Source organism: Hyaena hyaena, unplaced genomic scaffold, assembly GCF_003009895.1.
Source record: "Hyaena hyaena isolate Hyena2069 unplaced genomic scaffold, ASM300989v1 scaffold_564, whole genome shotgun sequence".
Taxonomy (NCBI): Eukaryota; Metazoa; Chordata; class Mammalia; order Carnivora; family Hyaenidae; genus Hyaena; species Hyaena hyaena.
In genome coordinates this window covers 229,031-245,800 of record NW_024081195.1, presented here as the reverse complement: position 1 = coordinate 245,800, position 16,770 = coordinate 229,031, and positions in this window count along the sequence as shown.

Here is a 16,770-nt window from a genome sequence, read left to right as displayed (position 1 = left end):
GTAGGTGCTAAATAAATATCTGTGGCAGAATGAAAGAATGAATGGTGCATGTTAACTGAGTGGCTGGTCACCATGACCTCTCCTGTAGCATCCTTTCCTCCAGCGATCCTTTCACCCAGGGCTGTGTAGTCACCTCACCTTTCCCATGTTTCTCCTTCCTATTTACTTTTGTCTAGCCAATTTATGGGGCTACTCAGCAAATGTTTTGACTCCAATTGGGAAAACAAGCTCTTGGTGCCATCATTGTCACCTGGCCCAGGCTCTCAAAACAAGCCTGGTGTTAAAGAAAATGTCAATGGGAAGGTTTTTGTCTGCCCCTCTGGCAGATGACACAGGGCTTACAAAACACTTAACACGTCTGGATATCAAATTTGAGCTTCTTCAATTGCCCTTCCAGAGAAACCTCTCCCACACTCCTATCCCCTATAGCCATTTCCACCTGCAGAGGCTCTAGAACCCTGTCGGACAGCAGCTCCCTAGTCCCTAAAATGAAACAAAAGTAGAAAATTAAGATGATGGTTAACCTGGAGTCATGGTGTCCTGGAACCTAAGAATGAGAAAAACCAGACTCAAGTCCTATATTTATAATATGAAAGGGTTCGATTCGATTAGTTTGTTTCATGGGTACAATCTGCCCTACAGGGTGTTGTGCTTTGCTTATAGAAAAGACCTTTTTTTTTTTTTTTTTTTTTTTTTTAGGGGCACCTGGGTGGCTCCAACTGGTTAAGCGTCCAGCTTCAGCTCAGGTCATGATCTCATGATTCGTAAGTTTGGGCCCCACATTGGGCTCTCTGGTGTCAGTGCCAAATCTGCTTTGGATCCTCTGTCTGCCCCCCTCTCTGCCCATCTCCTGCTCCTGCATGTTCACTCTCTCTCTCAAAAATAAGTAAACATTTAAAAAAATAATTTTGTTTTAATTTTAGAGAGAGAGAGAGGGAGAAAGTGCATGACCTGGGGAGAGGCGCAGAGGGAGAGAGAGAATCTTAAGCAGCCTCCACACTCAGCCTGGAGCCTGACGCCCAGCTTGATCTCACAACCCTGGGATCATGACCTGAGCCTAAATCAAGAATTGGATGCTCAACTGACTGAGGCACCCAGGCATCCCCCTGCCAAAACCTTTTTTTAAACATGCATTAGTTGCCAACACTTAAAAATCAGGAGATTTAATGTTAAAGTCTACATTCCCAGTTTCTCTTGGAAAACTGGAAGGTCTCTCATGGTGGTGTCTGCATTTTCTCAGAGCAATTGCAGCTGGGGACATATCGCCACTGGGGCAGAAAGGCACCTGGAGCGGAGCCACATTTCTCTCCCCAGTGGGGGTGTGCTCTTCCCCTCACTCCTCGCTGTTCCATCTTGTCTCCTTCCTCGTTTACAGTCTTTATGGCCCAGGTGGTCTGCTGGGGTGGCAGGCCTCCCTGACTCTTCCACCATTTTGCCTGGCGCAAAAAATGAGGGAAACTGGGATCTCTGAGTGGCTAAGATTCTTCCGACTCTTTGGCTGTTTCAACAGGTCACAGCTGAGAACTTGCAAGATCTTTCCCTCCATCAGTGAACTAAAGCTTTCAAGCACCCACAAATGCTCTGAGGATCTTATTAAAATGCAGGTTCTGATCTGGTAGGTGCGGGGTGGTGCCTGACATGTTGTATTTCCAACCTTCCCGTGTGCAGATGCTAGTCTGCTGACTACACTTCTGTAATAAGGCCCCATTTGCCTCCAGATCTGTACCTCCCATAAAATTAGTGGAGATTAGAATCACCTGGGGTGTAGTTTTAAACCTATACCAAAACCTAGGCACATACCCAGAAATCTTGATTTAATTGGTCTGGGGTTGGCTGAGGCATCATGCTTTGTTTTTTGTTTTGTTTTTTAATGTTTGTTTGTTTGTTGTTTATTTATTTATTGAGAGCGAGCACAAGCAGGAGAGGAGCAGAGAGAGAGAGAGAGAGAGAGAGAGAGAGGAGGGCAGAGGATCCGAAGCAGGCCCTGCGCTGACAGGCTGACAGCAGAGAACCCAATGTGGGGCTCAAACTCATGAACTGCAAGATCATGACCTAAGCCAAAGTCGGTCGTTCAACCAACTGAGCCACCCAAGTGCCCCTGTTTTGTTTTGAAAATTTTTAAATGTTTATTTACTTTTGAGAGGAGGAAGAGAGAGCATGAGTGGGGAAGAAGCAGAGAGAGTGTTTTGTTTTTATTTAAAGATCCAGATTATCCTAGTGTGCCTCCAGGGTTGAAAATTAGAGCATTAAATAGCATTAACCATCAATATCAAAAGTTCAGTTTCTAGGCTGACACTTGGCTGTAATGACATTAGGTTTGTGTTACTTTCCAAGGACTGATAGCAGTGGTCCTTGGGAGGGGTGGAGGGTGTGGAGGGGACCCTTGGTATGTCAGGTAAGCTCTGCTTTCCCAATCTCTTAAGCCCTTTCAAGGTGCCAATGCTCAGATTCTTCAGTAGTTCTCTGTGTGACCTTATCAGTTGTGCTGGCTTAAAGCCTCAGAAACCAAACATGGTTACATCTCTCACCTGCCCAGCTATCTCAGCTCTATAGTGAACAACTTCCAGCTGCTTCCTGCATTCCTCCCATGCCTGTCTCCAAGGTCCATCTCAAGCTTCTTCCCTTTCACTCATATCCCTGCTTCTGTGAGGCTTGTTCTGACCATATGAAATCATGGCAAGGCAAACAGCTGCCCTTATGTGAAAAACCAGAACGTGCTTCCAGCCTGGTCTTGGCTGCCTCCACTCCTCTGCTCTCATTAGCTCATTTCCTTCATCATAGTGGCCTTCCAGGTCTATCCTGGAACTGCTTCTTTCTTGAGGGGGGTGGGGGTGGGGGAAGAAGAAACAAGATGATTTGGCACATTTTGGGAGTTTGCTCCCACCCACTAAAAGTTTTATGATATTTCCCTTCCCTCATTTTTTTGCCCTAAATCTTTCATCTCACATCCAGAATGCTACAATTAATAAGCCTACATATTGAGAAACATTTACACAAATGAACGAATAAATACATGCAGTCAAAAGGATGACCGCAATGTCAATGCATAACCTTGTAGAAAATCCAGTAAACATTTATTGAGCATCACTACAAGGTAGGACTGGACAGTGGCCATATAGTGGTGAATAAGTTAGCATGCTCCTTGCTCTTTCCTAGCTGGTACTCTTTAGTATCTCAGAGCCTATGCACCTGAAGGCAGAACTGTGTGGAGTGGAGCTGACCAATAGGCTTCAACTCACAAGTCAGTGTCAGTCAAGAAAGAGCACCAGGCTGACAATTTCATGACCACCTTTGGGCTCCTGGGTCTAGAGTGATGCTATATGAGTAGATGGTAGAGACAGAAGCTGGTGATGGTACCAGTTCTGACTCCATCCTGAGAGATTCAGCAGCCAACCTGGTATAGGTGGTGTCCAGACTCAAGTGGGTCCATTGGAGTGCAGGTTCTATTACCTTAAGCCTGTGACCAGAAATGAGACAGAAATGCACAGCACATAGCCCAACACAGTGAGCACAGTCATTCACAGGCATGCATCATGTTGGGCTTTCCTGGAAAGAGATAAAAAATTTTTTCCTCCTCCTCCAAGGCCTTGCTCTCCGATATGTTGAACCAATTAAATACAATGAAAACTCTTGTCCCCTGCAAGCATGCTCTCTGAGCTTTTTTTTTTTCTCTCTCACCATCTACAGTGTTCTTTGGGGGGGACCTAAATCAGCAATGCTCCATGGTCAGTCCCAGTGGGCCATGCGTCAATGAGCATAGATCACGGTGGGAAGGAGAGTCCACATCTGTAATAGAATGTAATGGAACAGGGGTTCCATTCTCAGCAGGGTGCAGGAAGGCAGAGGACAATTCATGGGCTCTTCCTCCTCTCTCAGGTGCGGAGATGTCTTACAAGGGGGAGTACAGCTAGTTCGTGGATATGTCAGATTATTCTGCCCTCCAATTTGGATCTATCAACCGTATTAAAAATCTCTCTCAGCTTCCAACAGTAGGGTTTGTTTTCTTTCTTTATTGAAAAGAAGAATCATTCTGTGCATTTTCATCCTTACTTGAGGCTTCACAAATATTTTTGTCAAGTCAGAAGCTAAGAGAAGTTGTTGCTACTAGCTAGATAGCATATTCAACAAGAAGAAAAAAACTTGAGCATGAATGATCTGAGATGTAGGATGCTTTGGAAAGGGGGGGAAATTGAAGGGAAGGGATTTAACTCATTTTACTAAATTGTTCTCATAAGTGTGCTCCAAAATGCACATGGCTTCTGACCCACTTGTCTTTCTTTTCCTTTCTGTCTGTATGGTACAGTGGATATTTCCTTATTCTTCCTCTTCTCTTCCCAACCAGACTTGGCTGGAAGAATTTCATTTTCTACTCTCACTAGTCCCAAGATCTTGGAGTCTTTTGGAGGGTTCTATTTTAGCCCCATGAGCTGACCTAAACCTGTGTTAGCATGAGTGCCTTTCTCGGGTAGATGCTGACACTGTGGCTTTCTAATAATTTCCTTTCTTCCCACACACTTTTCCAATTACCTCCAAGACTTCTTCTCTCCTCCCTGCTGCCTGGCTCCTCATAGAGCTGTCATCACGTAGGCAGATATTTGGGGCTTATATTACTTGTGTTATTTTGTATATCCATTATATTTGTTCTATTTCCACAGTGATACCACACACTCCTTTGACCAGAGGGACCCAGTCTTCCATTGACTTTGTTGTGTGTGCCCCTCCCCCATGGAGGCCTTTCCAAAGATGATTACACGTTTCTTTTTGCATGTACATGCCCAACAATAATAGCAGACTTTTCCCTCCGAAGTTTCTCTGTTTCTTAATCACTTCTCATTTCCCTCCCCATTAACTTCAGTTCTATGAGGCTTTGGATAGAGTTTTGGTACTGAAAGTCAGAAAACCTCTGTTCTTCTCCACTGATATTTACTGCCCTGTAACTTTATACAAGTCATTTAACATCAGTAAGCTGCAGACTCTAATGTGTCTTTGCAAGGGAGGAAATTATAAAGGTTTCCCCATAGGGTTCCTGATTCCTGCTGCTAATAATGAGTTCATATTGTGCTCCTTGTTCTGCTGAGGTGCCAGAGCTCCTCTTGGTGATCTTATTCAATGCGTCTCTGCCCCTGGGCCATCAGAGTACATATTGAATGAGATATTTTCCAACCTTGACAACAGGTGGGCACAGCTCTTTAAAGAGGAAGGCCTAGGTCCTGATATAAGTTACAAGGAACATTGTTTCAGTGTATTTGAAAGCTCCAGAAGCCAGTCCTACCTCTTCTGAGCACTCTGGTTCAGGGTGCCCTGGAAGAGACTTTCCAAATGACACAGGCAAGTCTTTCTGTGTGGGGAGGGGGACTACAGCCCCAGGTTCGAGCGGTACTACTTGTATCTCCAGCCTAGAACCAAACTCTTACCAAACTCATATATTGGTTCCCATATTGCACCCAAGTGTAATCATACAATATCTTCCACAGCTGCCATTTCATTCCCAAATATCGTGTACTTAGTCTTTATCCTAGAGCAGCTCAGTGGCGTCAGATTCCTTCCAGTAAAAGCATTGGCTTTTCCATTGCCTGATTCCAAATGAATCATATATGGTCTTATTTCTGAAATTGACATCAATTGATGTTAGGCCTGGGATTTACATAATAGCTAAGATGTTTATAGGCACCATCCCAGCATAACCTTCTCTCTGTCCACAGTGTACTCTGTGATGAGGGCTGGGTTGCAATTCTAGTTCCCTACAGCTGGCTGGAGCCCCCTCACACACCCCCCCCCACTCAGTTTCTAGCTTTCCAAATCTAAGTCTTAGCACACTGCCTGGTACAAAGTAGGAGCTCAAAAAATATTTTGGAGTACAGGAATACATAACCCCAAGGGGTATCCTAACGGGAAATTATTATTTTCTAATTTTAGTGTGAAGTATATGGAAAGACTGGTTCTCTCCTCCAGATAACAAGGGATAGAAAAGGCCAATTTCTTCATTCTCTAGTGTGACTTGGGCTGGTATGCAAAGAGAGTTCCAACTTGCTAAGCAGTCTTGTTAATTTGAGTCTTCCTCTTGTAGTTTCCCTTGGTGCCAGCCCTAATTGGCAGTTTCTGGAAGTTCCCAGCAATGGCATCTCTTGACGGTGGTAATTATTAATTAACTGCCTCAGGAATGACAGTCACTCCTGTAAAATTTCCAGTGTCTTTAATGCCCCTGAAGATGCTGCATGCAATTTTTTCAGCACTGTTCCTACAGAGCGGTCCAAAGCTGGAGCACTGTTCTTTGAGCAAATTCCATTTGTTGCTGCTCTAAGTCCCCTTATTGCCTTGCTACTCAAACTGTGGTCCATGGATCAGCAGCATTGAAATCACTTGGGAGCTTGTTAGAAAGGCAGGATCTTGGATTGCACCCCAGACCTACTAAAACAGAATCTGTGTTTTAACAAGATTCCAGGTGTTTCCTATGCACATGAAAGTTTTAGAAACATTTCCCCACTACAATTCAATAGATTCAATAGGTCTAGGTCGAGGGTGGGGCCCAAGGTTCTGCAGTTTTGAACAAGGTCCCGGGTAATGCTAATGCAGCTGGTCCAGGGGCCACTCTTTGAGTAGCAAAGCTTTAGTTCATTAGGGAAAAACGAGTGTATAACACCCGCCTCCCTACCCCAGACACACATCAAAGCAGGCAGGGCACAGATGGCTGATGTTCCATTAGCCTAGAACACTGTTTCTCAGCGCCAGCTGCACACCAGAATCCTCTGGGAAGGTTTTGACAATACTGGCACCATGGCCCATTCCCAGAGTGCCCAATTTGCATGGTGTGGGAAGGGACTTAAGCATTGGGATGGTTTGGAATTTCCTTGGTGACTAATAGATGGAGAACAACTGGTCTAGAATGAGCTCTTATCTTATCGTTAGTAAGAATGCTCTCTGCCTCTGCCTCCCATCAAATTCTCTTACTCCTGCAGGTCTGATCTCTTACATTTGGAAGACTTAGTTAAATTCCCCATTCCACTTCAAGTACCTACTACTCTCCCACAGATCACAAGAACACACTCATGTAAATCAAATTCCAGCAGCTACTAGGTAGATATTCTAAGGAACCCTCTAATAATGGCTGGCGGGTACACTGACAGATGATTCTACTTCACAGTCTTGGCCATGAAACGAATCCTGAAAGGCACAGTCTTCAAAAGACTCCAAAAGGGACCCTCATTCTGCTTGTTAAGGTTTTTCTGCTTCATTCTCCTTTTTTTTCCTCAGCATAATTTTTCCCCCCAGCTTCATTTTTTTAAGTGGCATTCCCTAGGGGAAAAACATAAGTCAGCTTTTCGGTATTCTTTTGTGTCTCTTCCTCAGTCTTCATGCTGGTTAGCAATGCCTTTCCTACATCACCTTATTGTGTTTAGGTGCTTATGGTTTTCTCAGGGAATTCCCCAGAAGTCCTCTGGCTCCTCTCCTCTTCACTCCTGTGGGCATGTGGGCATTTGAGGGTGATGATTAATTACTACCATTCTCCTGCACTCCAAGTCTCAAAGCTATTGAGACATAGACGAATGAGGCCCAGAGCTAGAGACAAGAATGTCTATTCTATTGCTGATCAAGTTAGACTGGAGAGCATGGCAAGGAAGGGGTCTCAGTTGGCTCTCAAGACTTCTCACACTGCCCTGTCTGATGTTCCCATCTGAAGTGCAGCTCTCCCTTGCGCAAAGCAAAGTTCAGTCCCAGGAAGCTTCTGGAGAATACGGAAAGCTTGAGTCTAAAGGAGGCTTCTCAGAAAGTGAGACAGGAAGGGACTGTACTGCATGTGGTCTAGTTCTCCATCCCACCTCACCAGTCAGAGAAGGGGATGAGAGGAGAGGAGGTCATCCTCTCCACATGCAAAATGTTCTCCTTTGGGGCCAAGATGGGAACTCAAGGGGAGACTCCCCCAGGCAGTGGCATCTTGCTGAGTACCTCAGAGGGAAGTGTCAAGGCTGTAGACCCTCACTAGCCATTTGGGAAAGCCAATAATAGGACAACTGGCCAGTCAAGCTCCCCTACTGAAGCAGGTCTCTTTTCTACCTGGGTCTACAGCCTCGCAGAGCCAGGACACCTGATGAGTTTGCCCTGATTGCTCCATCTGCCCATTCTGACAGGGTTGCACCAGAGGTAACATACTTGGAGAGAGCTGCTGGTTCCCAGTGGCAATAGAAATGTGGAGTGTTTTAAAAGAAGTATCTTCCCCGCTCACCCTCACTCCCGTGCGAGTAGCTGGCAGCATTATCGGCCCACAGCATTGTGGGCCAATGGGAACTTGAAGCTGCTCTAACTGAAAGAAGAGGTGCTTGGTGCCAAGCAGTTTTCCAGTAAAGAGGGTTTTCAAATAATAAAAGAAAGACAATGATGACCAGAAGAAGGGACAGGTTTTTTAAAGAAGTCACTTTTGAAGGCTGCTGAACCTAATTCCAGAGAAACAATATGAATCAGAGGCCCTCTTTGCTTTGCTGACTGGAAATGTGGTGGAGGGGAGAATAGGAGGGAGGAGCTTAGGGTTCACAGTGGAATCATTGCTGACATTTACCCCAAAAGACCCAGCTAATTGCTCATGATTGTTTTCTCTTTTCACATTTACTCCCAGGCACCACAGATATAATTTGAGTTGGGTTTCTGTCTCTCTCAGACTTGGGATCCTCCTTGGGAAATTAGCAAGAGTATAGTGATCTTTGGTTTTAAAATCTTTAACTTTTTCCCAGAAGTATCCTTAAAGTCAATGGATGTAAGTTTAACAAGAATTTGTTTTCTAAAACTGAAAACTAAAAAACGGAAAGTCAGTACCATGAATGATAGAGAAAAATGGAGGTTGGATAACTAGTCTATATAATTAATCACAGAAGGTAAAACTGCTTTCATTATCAAGTGGACCTAGAATCCCTTTAAAACGATGTACCCAAAAGTGCCTGGGTGGCTCAGTCAGTTGAGTGTCTGACTTCAGCTCAGGTCATGATCTTGTGGTTTGTGGGTTTGAGCCCCGCAAAGGGCTCTGTGCTGACAGCTTGGAGCCTGGAGCCTGCTTTGGATTCTGTGTCTCCCTCTTTCTGCCCCTCACCCTCTTGCACTCTCATGCACCCTCTCTTTCTCTGAAAAATAAATAGACATTAAAAAAATTAAACTAATGTACCCATTACAAGCAGTCAGGGATGTGTAGTACAGCAAGTGAGACCTGCCTGATCCATTGCCATAAACAGACTCTGTGTTAGGGTTTATGTGTTTGTTTTCTTTTCTTTTATCCCTCTGAAAAAAATACTTCAGTTGTAAGTGGAGGACTTTTCACAGCACAAATCTTGCGTCACATGTTTAAAAGCTGTGGCAAAATCATCTTTTGGCAGAAGTTGTGTGGCCTTAGACAAGCCATGCCCTGGTGTGTATCCTTCAGGAAAGGGATGTTTTCAGAGAGATTTCCCATATGGTGCATCCAATCAGGCTGCTGACTCATTTAGGACTTGGCCCTGGGATGTGAACCAGGGTTCGGAAGGGCTCAGAGCATGCAAGTGGCCTTGTTGGTGGGAGCTCCCTGCTCCCCAGTGAGCTGGTGCCCCAACTAACCACACACACTTGTCTCGACTGCTGTTTCCCAAACGTAGTGCATTTGCAATGTGGCCCCTCAAGAAACTTGCACACACTCAGCGGTGTGCATTCACCTCAAGGTGAGCTGTCCAGAGCTTAATCTCCACTCTTTTAAGGTATGCCACTAAGCCTCACAATGGCGTCTTAATTTGTAATGATTTTCCCAAATGTGTTTAAGAGGAGATGAAAAGAATTTTAAACATGGTGGATCTCACATACAAACTGAATGGGCTTCATTTGTGTACTCTCAAATCTTTGCACCAGAGGGTTGAAAAGACCCTAATGGTCAACCAGTACAAAGCCCTGCAAATCCATTGCAGATATGGAGACCTACATAGCCATGAAACCCATTTGTGAACAAGACTGAAACTACCCAACTTTTCTGAGAATTATTCAAAGCACTGTTGCAAATGTGTGTGTGTGTGTGTGTGTGTGTGTGTGTGTCTGTGTGTGTGGATAACTTGGTTAATTAGCGATATTAAAGAAAAGTGGAATTTCCCATGAACAGAGAAAATAACATTCAAGTTGTTATCAGAGCAGAAATCTGCTTTTCTTTTCTGTGAATAACATTTGGGCCTGAAGCCCATTTACTGAGGCCAAGTAAGTGTAACATACAAGCCCTGGTTTATAATCACCTTTTTATATCTATTTTTTCAAAATTTTTAAATGTTCTATTTATTTCTGAGAGAGAGAGAGAGAGAGAGAGAGAGAGAGAGCGTGAGCAGGGGACGGTCAGAGAGAGAGGGAGATAGATACAGGATCTGAAACAGGCTCCAGGCTCTGAGCTAGCTGTCAACACTGAGCCCAATGTGGGGCTTGAACCCACAAACCGTGAGATCATGACCTGAGCCGAAGTCAGACGCTTAACCGACTGAGCCACCCAGGCACCCCAGCACCTTTTTATATTTAAAATGGACACACATAGAGAGAGAGAGACCAAGAGACAAAGAGAGACTTCCTTCTCATGAGTCCCATAGGGTTGCTCTTCAGGACCCAAGCTTCTAAACTATAGATCTAAGAAGCTGTATGATTTAATTTCAAGAACTTACCAGGGTAGGGCTGGTATGCAATGTACATGTTTCCCTAATCCTATTTGTTTTTGCATATATATATATATATGCATATTATATTATATACATATTATATACATATATAATGATGTCCTTAGGGTCATGTCTCAGCTATGTTCACTGCTGGGGTTCTGATGAGCAGCTAGGGCAGCCTAACCAAACCCATGTGCATAAAGACTGTGGACCCTCCTGGGTGAGTGAGCGAAATAAGGATCAGGAGGAGCTTGCGTCATTCAGAAAATCTTAGTTGTTAGAAGGGAGGGATGTTGGGCTGCTTCTATTTATTTTCATGGCTTGCCCCCATTGGACTCAAGTCTCAGTTCTGATGATATCAAACACTGAAAGAGATCTGTGGGTGGGTATGCTTGTTTTGTCTGCCTGAGACAGCACTTCCCTCCTTTTAGTAGGATTCTGGTGGTGGTTGCCAATCATGGTTCCTTATCCCTTGGCCATAATGATTGATCCAGGGATGGACATATGACCCAACCTTTGTCAAAAGGCTGTTACCCAAGATCTTCCTGACAAGGGCTCTCTGGGTTCTGTGATTGTGAAGCTTTGAGAACAGGAGCCCAGAGGTGATGACAGTGTCCAAGTTTTCCCTATATAGGGACAAGTCTGAGGGAACAAAGCTAACACAGCAAAAGGAGCAGAGACAAAAAGTGGGCGGTGAAAGAAGGAGTTCCTTGTTATTTGGAGTTCTGAATCCAGTGGCTGCTGAGGCAAACTCTCCCCTCGGTCCTTTCCCTAGTTTGGTTACGTCAATCAATCAATACCTCCCTCTTTGGTTAATTTAGGTCAGATGGGGTTTCTCTGCCACTCTATAAAATGTTGGGGTACAAACTGCACTGTTTGGAAGCTTCTCTAAAAAGGAGTCACCAAAGCCTCGTTGCCTTGCATTAGTGTAGAACCTGTGTATTAGGGACGGCGAGAACATATAATTTATTGTGTAAACAGGACAAGTGCTATTAACACCACCACCAGCACAACGGGCGTGACCTCACGTTGACAGGCACCCTAGTGAAGGGCCTGTCCGGTGCCTGGGTTGTGGTCACATTCCCAGGAGATCAGTGGTAGAGACCATAATGCCTGGTAGAGAGCCGGCACGTGTAGTGAAGAACCAGCATTACCTAGCGAGCCACGAGGGACCCAAGTGGAGTTGACCTTTTATGAGCTCATATAAATACCCAAGAAAACCCTTGGTGGCACATGTGCAAGTTTGAGGTCCTATGTTATTTTGGTGCTGTGACCATGACTTTCTTTGTGCCTTAGCTGATGGGATGTGGGGCATTCAGGTTACAAGCAGGAAATATAGGAAAATCTGGATAGCTTTCTTTTGGAACTGGGACTGACTGCTCTGGAAGCATACAATGTTCCTGACTCTGACAAAGCATCCCCGATGTCCAAGGTGAGCCCCAGCAGCTGCATTCTTAGCATGTGACCCTGTCACTTTTCAGTAGTTCATTAGGCCACTTTAGAGTCCGATCCAGGTTGGACCAATCAGGTTCTCCCCCCCAAGAACTGGGGTTAATTAATAACCAGTTCCCTTTGAGGTGGTTGATAACCTGTTGATCCAGGAGATTTGGGGCAGCCATCTTGCAGTGTGGCCAGAGAACGAGAAAAAGTTGGTCTGCAGTGAAAGAAGAAAGGAGAAGCAGATGTTCCGAGGGCAGCAGGAATGAGAGGCAGAGTTTGTTCCTGGGCTCTTGACAAGTTTCCCAGACCTTAGTTCCTCAGACTGAGCTGCATTTCTACCCATGGGCTCCGTAAGACACCCCTTATCCTCAGACCAGCCCCCACAGTTTGCTCCAGCTAGCTTAAATTGATTTCTACTTCTTTAATCCCAAAGTATCTTCACTAATACCAGGATATTTCCTTTTGATGATTTAAGAGCTCATCTATTCCCTCAACCGATTATGGGCCAAACAATTCCCTCTCTGTACCTTACCTCTCAATCCAAATATTGATGTGTTCCTTCTCTAATTGAAGCGGCACATTAAAGGACAATACAAAACAAAACAAAATGGAAATACAGTCCCCATACTCTGAAGTCACATGGGATCCACATGGACTTAATTAGGACAAGAGACAAACAGATAAACATTCGGGGACACCTCCTTCCCATACAATCTTTCATAACATGGTACCAGCATGTAAAATTGAGATGTCAGAAATAATTTGGATAACTTGTTCGCTCAATTTTTCCTAAGTAGACAAGTGCTGAAGCACAAAGATTCATGAAATTCCAGCTTAAATATACACAGAACTTATCCTAGGAAAAATTGGGAAATAGATGAAATTTGTTAATGTTTCCCCAACTCTGCTTTCTGTGTTTCTCTCCCATTCCTGCCTCCCCCACATGCCCCAGAGGAAAGCCATCTGACAAACTAAATTACAGTAAAGTGTTAGTTCCTCGTATTAGGCATATTTGCATTTTAAAAAAGTCTAGAGAAGATGACACAAAATTGAAGAAATGATTCTTTTGGCTCAAATCCAAATTGGTACGGGAGCTATTCTGGGGATTTCTAATTGTGAAAACTTCTCTACTTACATATAGAATTAGCAGTGACCTTCATAAATAAAGTGAATACAAAATAGAGTGACAAAATTCGGAGCACTTTTTTAGTAGTCTTAAACAATTTTACCTTTTCTTTTGGAGCCAAAAATTCTAAGTCAAAAGCCGAAATAGAAAAAGAATGATTAGACGGGAATCCATAGGCTGGAGTGGCAGGAGCCCTGATGCCTCTGTGTGCGTGTGTGCGCGCATGCACAGCTGTGTGTTAGGGTTGCCGAAAAGAGCCATTCCTACAATCTCCCTGCAGGTCTGACTCCTGCTTTTGCAGCATAAAAGAAATGGGTTCCTCTCACAAAAGATCTGAGCTCTTCAGCCTGGGTGGATGACCAGACCCTTTTCCCTCCTCTACTGCAGGGCTGTCTAGCAAAAGTGACCAAGCTGTGCTCCCCCAGCCATTCTCCATAAGGGGAAGAGAGCTGGAGCCAGAGATGTCACAGGTGAGATGCCCGTGATCAGTCCCAGGAGAATGACAGTGACGTCGAAGACAGCATTAGGACCTCATGCCCAACCCGGAAACTGCTGGAGATGCTGGAAAGATCTGGTGAAGGATAGAGGGCAATTGACCTGAGAATCTGCATCCATCTGGTTTTTGTTGTTGTTGTTGTTTAATGCTCTTTATTTAGTTATTTTCCTGGATCCATCTGTTGATGACAAGTACCCAGCAGGGCACCAGAGGTTGAAAATGAAAAGTCCATGTTGTAGTTTGACTTAAGACTGGGGCAAAGGCCAGCCTGTCATTTGCTCCATCCTCCAAGGGAATGATTTTGGAGGAAGGAGATATTCAACAATGTATGGCTTTTGGGTAGTAGATGTGGATAGGATGTAGGAATATCAAACATGCATCCAAAGGCAGGAGCCGAAGCCTGAAGTCTATGACCCAACAATATCACCTTTGAATATTTATCCAAAAAAATTGGGAGCAGGACCTCAAAGAGGTATTTGCACACCCAGATTCATTGCAGCATTATTCATAATAACCAAAAGGTGGAAGCTGCCCAAAAGTCCATTGGAGATGAGTGCATAAACAAATGGAATATTATTCAGCACTAAGAAAGAAAGAAATCCTGTCGCATGCTACAACGTGGATGAAACTTGAGTTGCATTTTACTAAGTAAAATAAACCAGTCACGAAAAGGCAAATACTACATATTTCTACTTCTGTGAGGTATCTCAAGTAGTCAAACTCATAGAAGTAGATAGCAGAGTGGCGGGGGGGAGGGGAAGGGGTAATTGTTCCTTGGGATAGGTATAGAGGTTCCGTTTTGCAAGATGAAAATGTCCTAGAGATGTGGTGGACAGCATTATGAATATAGTTGAAGCTACTGAACTGTATGATTAGAGACAGTTAAGATAGTAAAGTGTATGCTATGTTGTTGTTGTTTTTTTACCACAATTGAAAACAAAAATTATTCAACAGGTGTCCATGAGGAGCAAGAGGTGTTTCCTTTGTCTGCAGGGACAGATAGAGTGGGGCCGCCAGGAGCGGGTTTCCCCAGGGGTGAGGAGGGCGGAGGAAAGTGTCAGCAGGTGTCCACCTGATGTGGGAGAATTGATACATTTAGCAAAACCAGGGCTGACTCTGGGGCTGTTTCTGTTTCAGGAGCAGCCCCAGAAGGCGCCCCGTTCTTGGGCCTCCTACTTCACTCACTGGGAAGTAAACAGAGATGGGAGGGTCCCTGTTCTGGGAAAAAGCTAATCAAATGATCCAACCGCTCCTCCTTTGCAACCCCGAGAGAGGTACCAGGAAATAACAGTTTTGGCTGAGAGAAGGATGGCCATGAATAAGGGAGGCTGTCACGGAAAACTGCTCCCCTCCTCCCAACTCGATCCAGACCTTTGCCTTCACATGCTAACCCAGAGTAGGTATCAGCCAGGGGGCTGGAGTGAGACACACGCTAAGGGAACACAGTCATCTTGCCTTCTGCCTCTGTGCTTTGGGAGAGAAACTGCCTTGTATCCCTGTCCTGTTAGTGTTTGGGAAAGGACCCAAGGTTAGCTAGGAGGCAGGGTGCTGGGATTCACTGCGAAGGTGGGTTGTGGCATTCAGAGAACAGTTGCGAAGCCTGCAAATCCAAACCCCCACAAATAGTTTCCTGACGAATTCCCAAGTGACACTCTTGGCTGAGACGGGAGGGAGGGGTGGGGGCTGCAGAGAGATACGCTTCTCCCTCGCTGGGAAGCAGTGTTCCTGTGACCCTATTTCAATCTTTGGTAATGAACCATTTCAGAACAAATGAAGTCACTGGAGTCACTGATAATTACATAAATTTTCTTTTTTCTCTTAAAACTCTTAAGTCTCCATCCACAAAAGCCCATTTTTAGTAACACATTGAATCCTGCCAACATCCCGGGGCTGATTTTGTCTTTACACTTCTAGGAATTTCCGAGGACGTGGGGGTTCGGGCTGCCAGGACGGATGTGAATGTGTGTGACCAGCAAGAAGCTTCTAAGGTCTGAAGATTGGGGGTGGGGGCGGTCAAGGGTCATTCCTTCCTGAGCCCCAAAGAGAGAGCCATCCCCTCTCGGGGCCTTTCCAGTGAGTTCACCTCCAACCTCTTGAAAACAAGATCCCCGTTTCACCTCAGCCACAAGGTGATCCAGTGCCAGGAGCTTTTTTAGTGACTCGAACCAGTCCCCAGGGCCACATCAGTGCTACATCCAGAAAGGCAAGCATTTGGAAGTCTGACACCCCTGGGGACAAAAACAGGACTCTGTGATGATGTGGTTTATGGAGTCTCATTTTTAAAAATCGGACACACTTACAACGAAAGATGCTGTGGAAAAATAATTGGATTTACCCCAGCGCCTCTGCTATTTATTGCCTTGGATGGCACTGAGGTTATATCAGAACACAGTCATAAGGGGAAGAGGCTGTGGAACAACTAAAACACATTTTCACCAAAAAGTGAATCTGCGGTTAACCCTTTGTGCAGTGTAAGCCATGTGACTCTCGCTAGTGTTTGCAAAATCCTGAGACCAGATGGACAAATGTGAGGTATTTGTAATACCTTTGTAAGGCTGTAGACAACGGGCTCTCTAACAGCCAAGCCCTACTTTTTCTTGAACCTCAAGTCTTCAGACGCAGACCCTCCTCCTCTGTTATAGCTAAGAGTTCCCCATGTAGAGGAACGGATAGACTCCCTTTTGTTCTCTACTCTCTGCAGGAAGCCAGCCCAGAGCAGCATGTTGCACTAAGCCTTGTTTGACTCTGGCCGACCTTACTGTGTCCTGTGTTCCAGGGCTTCAGTATTCGCGGCTCCTAAACTACCATCCCAAATCCATGACAGCTCGTAGGTGAAGCTGATAGAACTACTCAAAAATTAAAACAGTTGACTGCAGCAGGACAAAATCCAGCACCCATCTGACAGGCAAGATTTTACAATTAGAACTTTTATTCCACGGGTGTCTGGGTGGCTCAGTCAGTGAAGCAACCTATTCTCGCTTAGGCTCAGGTCATGAGCTCACAGTTCCCGGGTTTGAGCCCCATGTCAGGTTCTGCAGTGACAGTGTGGAGCCTGGTTGGGGTTCTCTCTC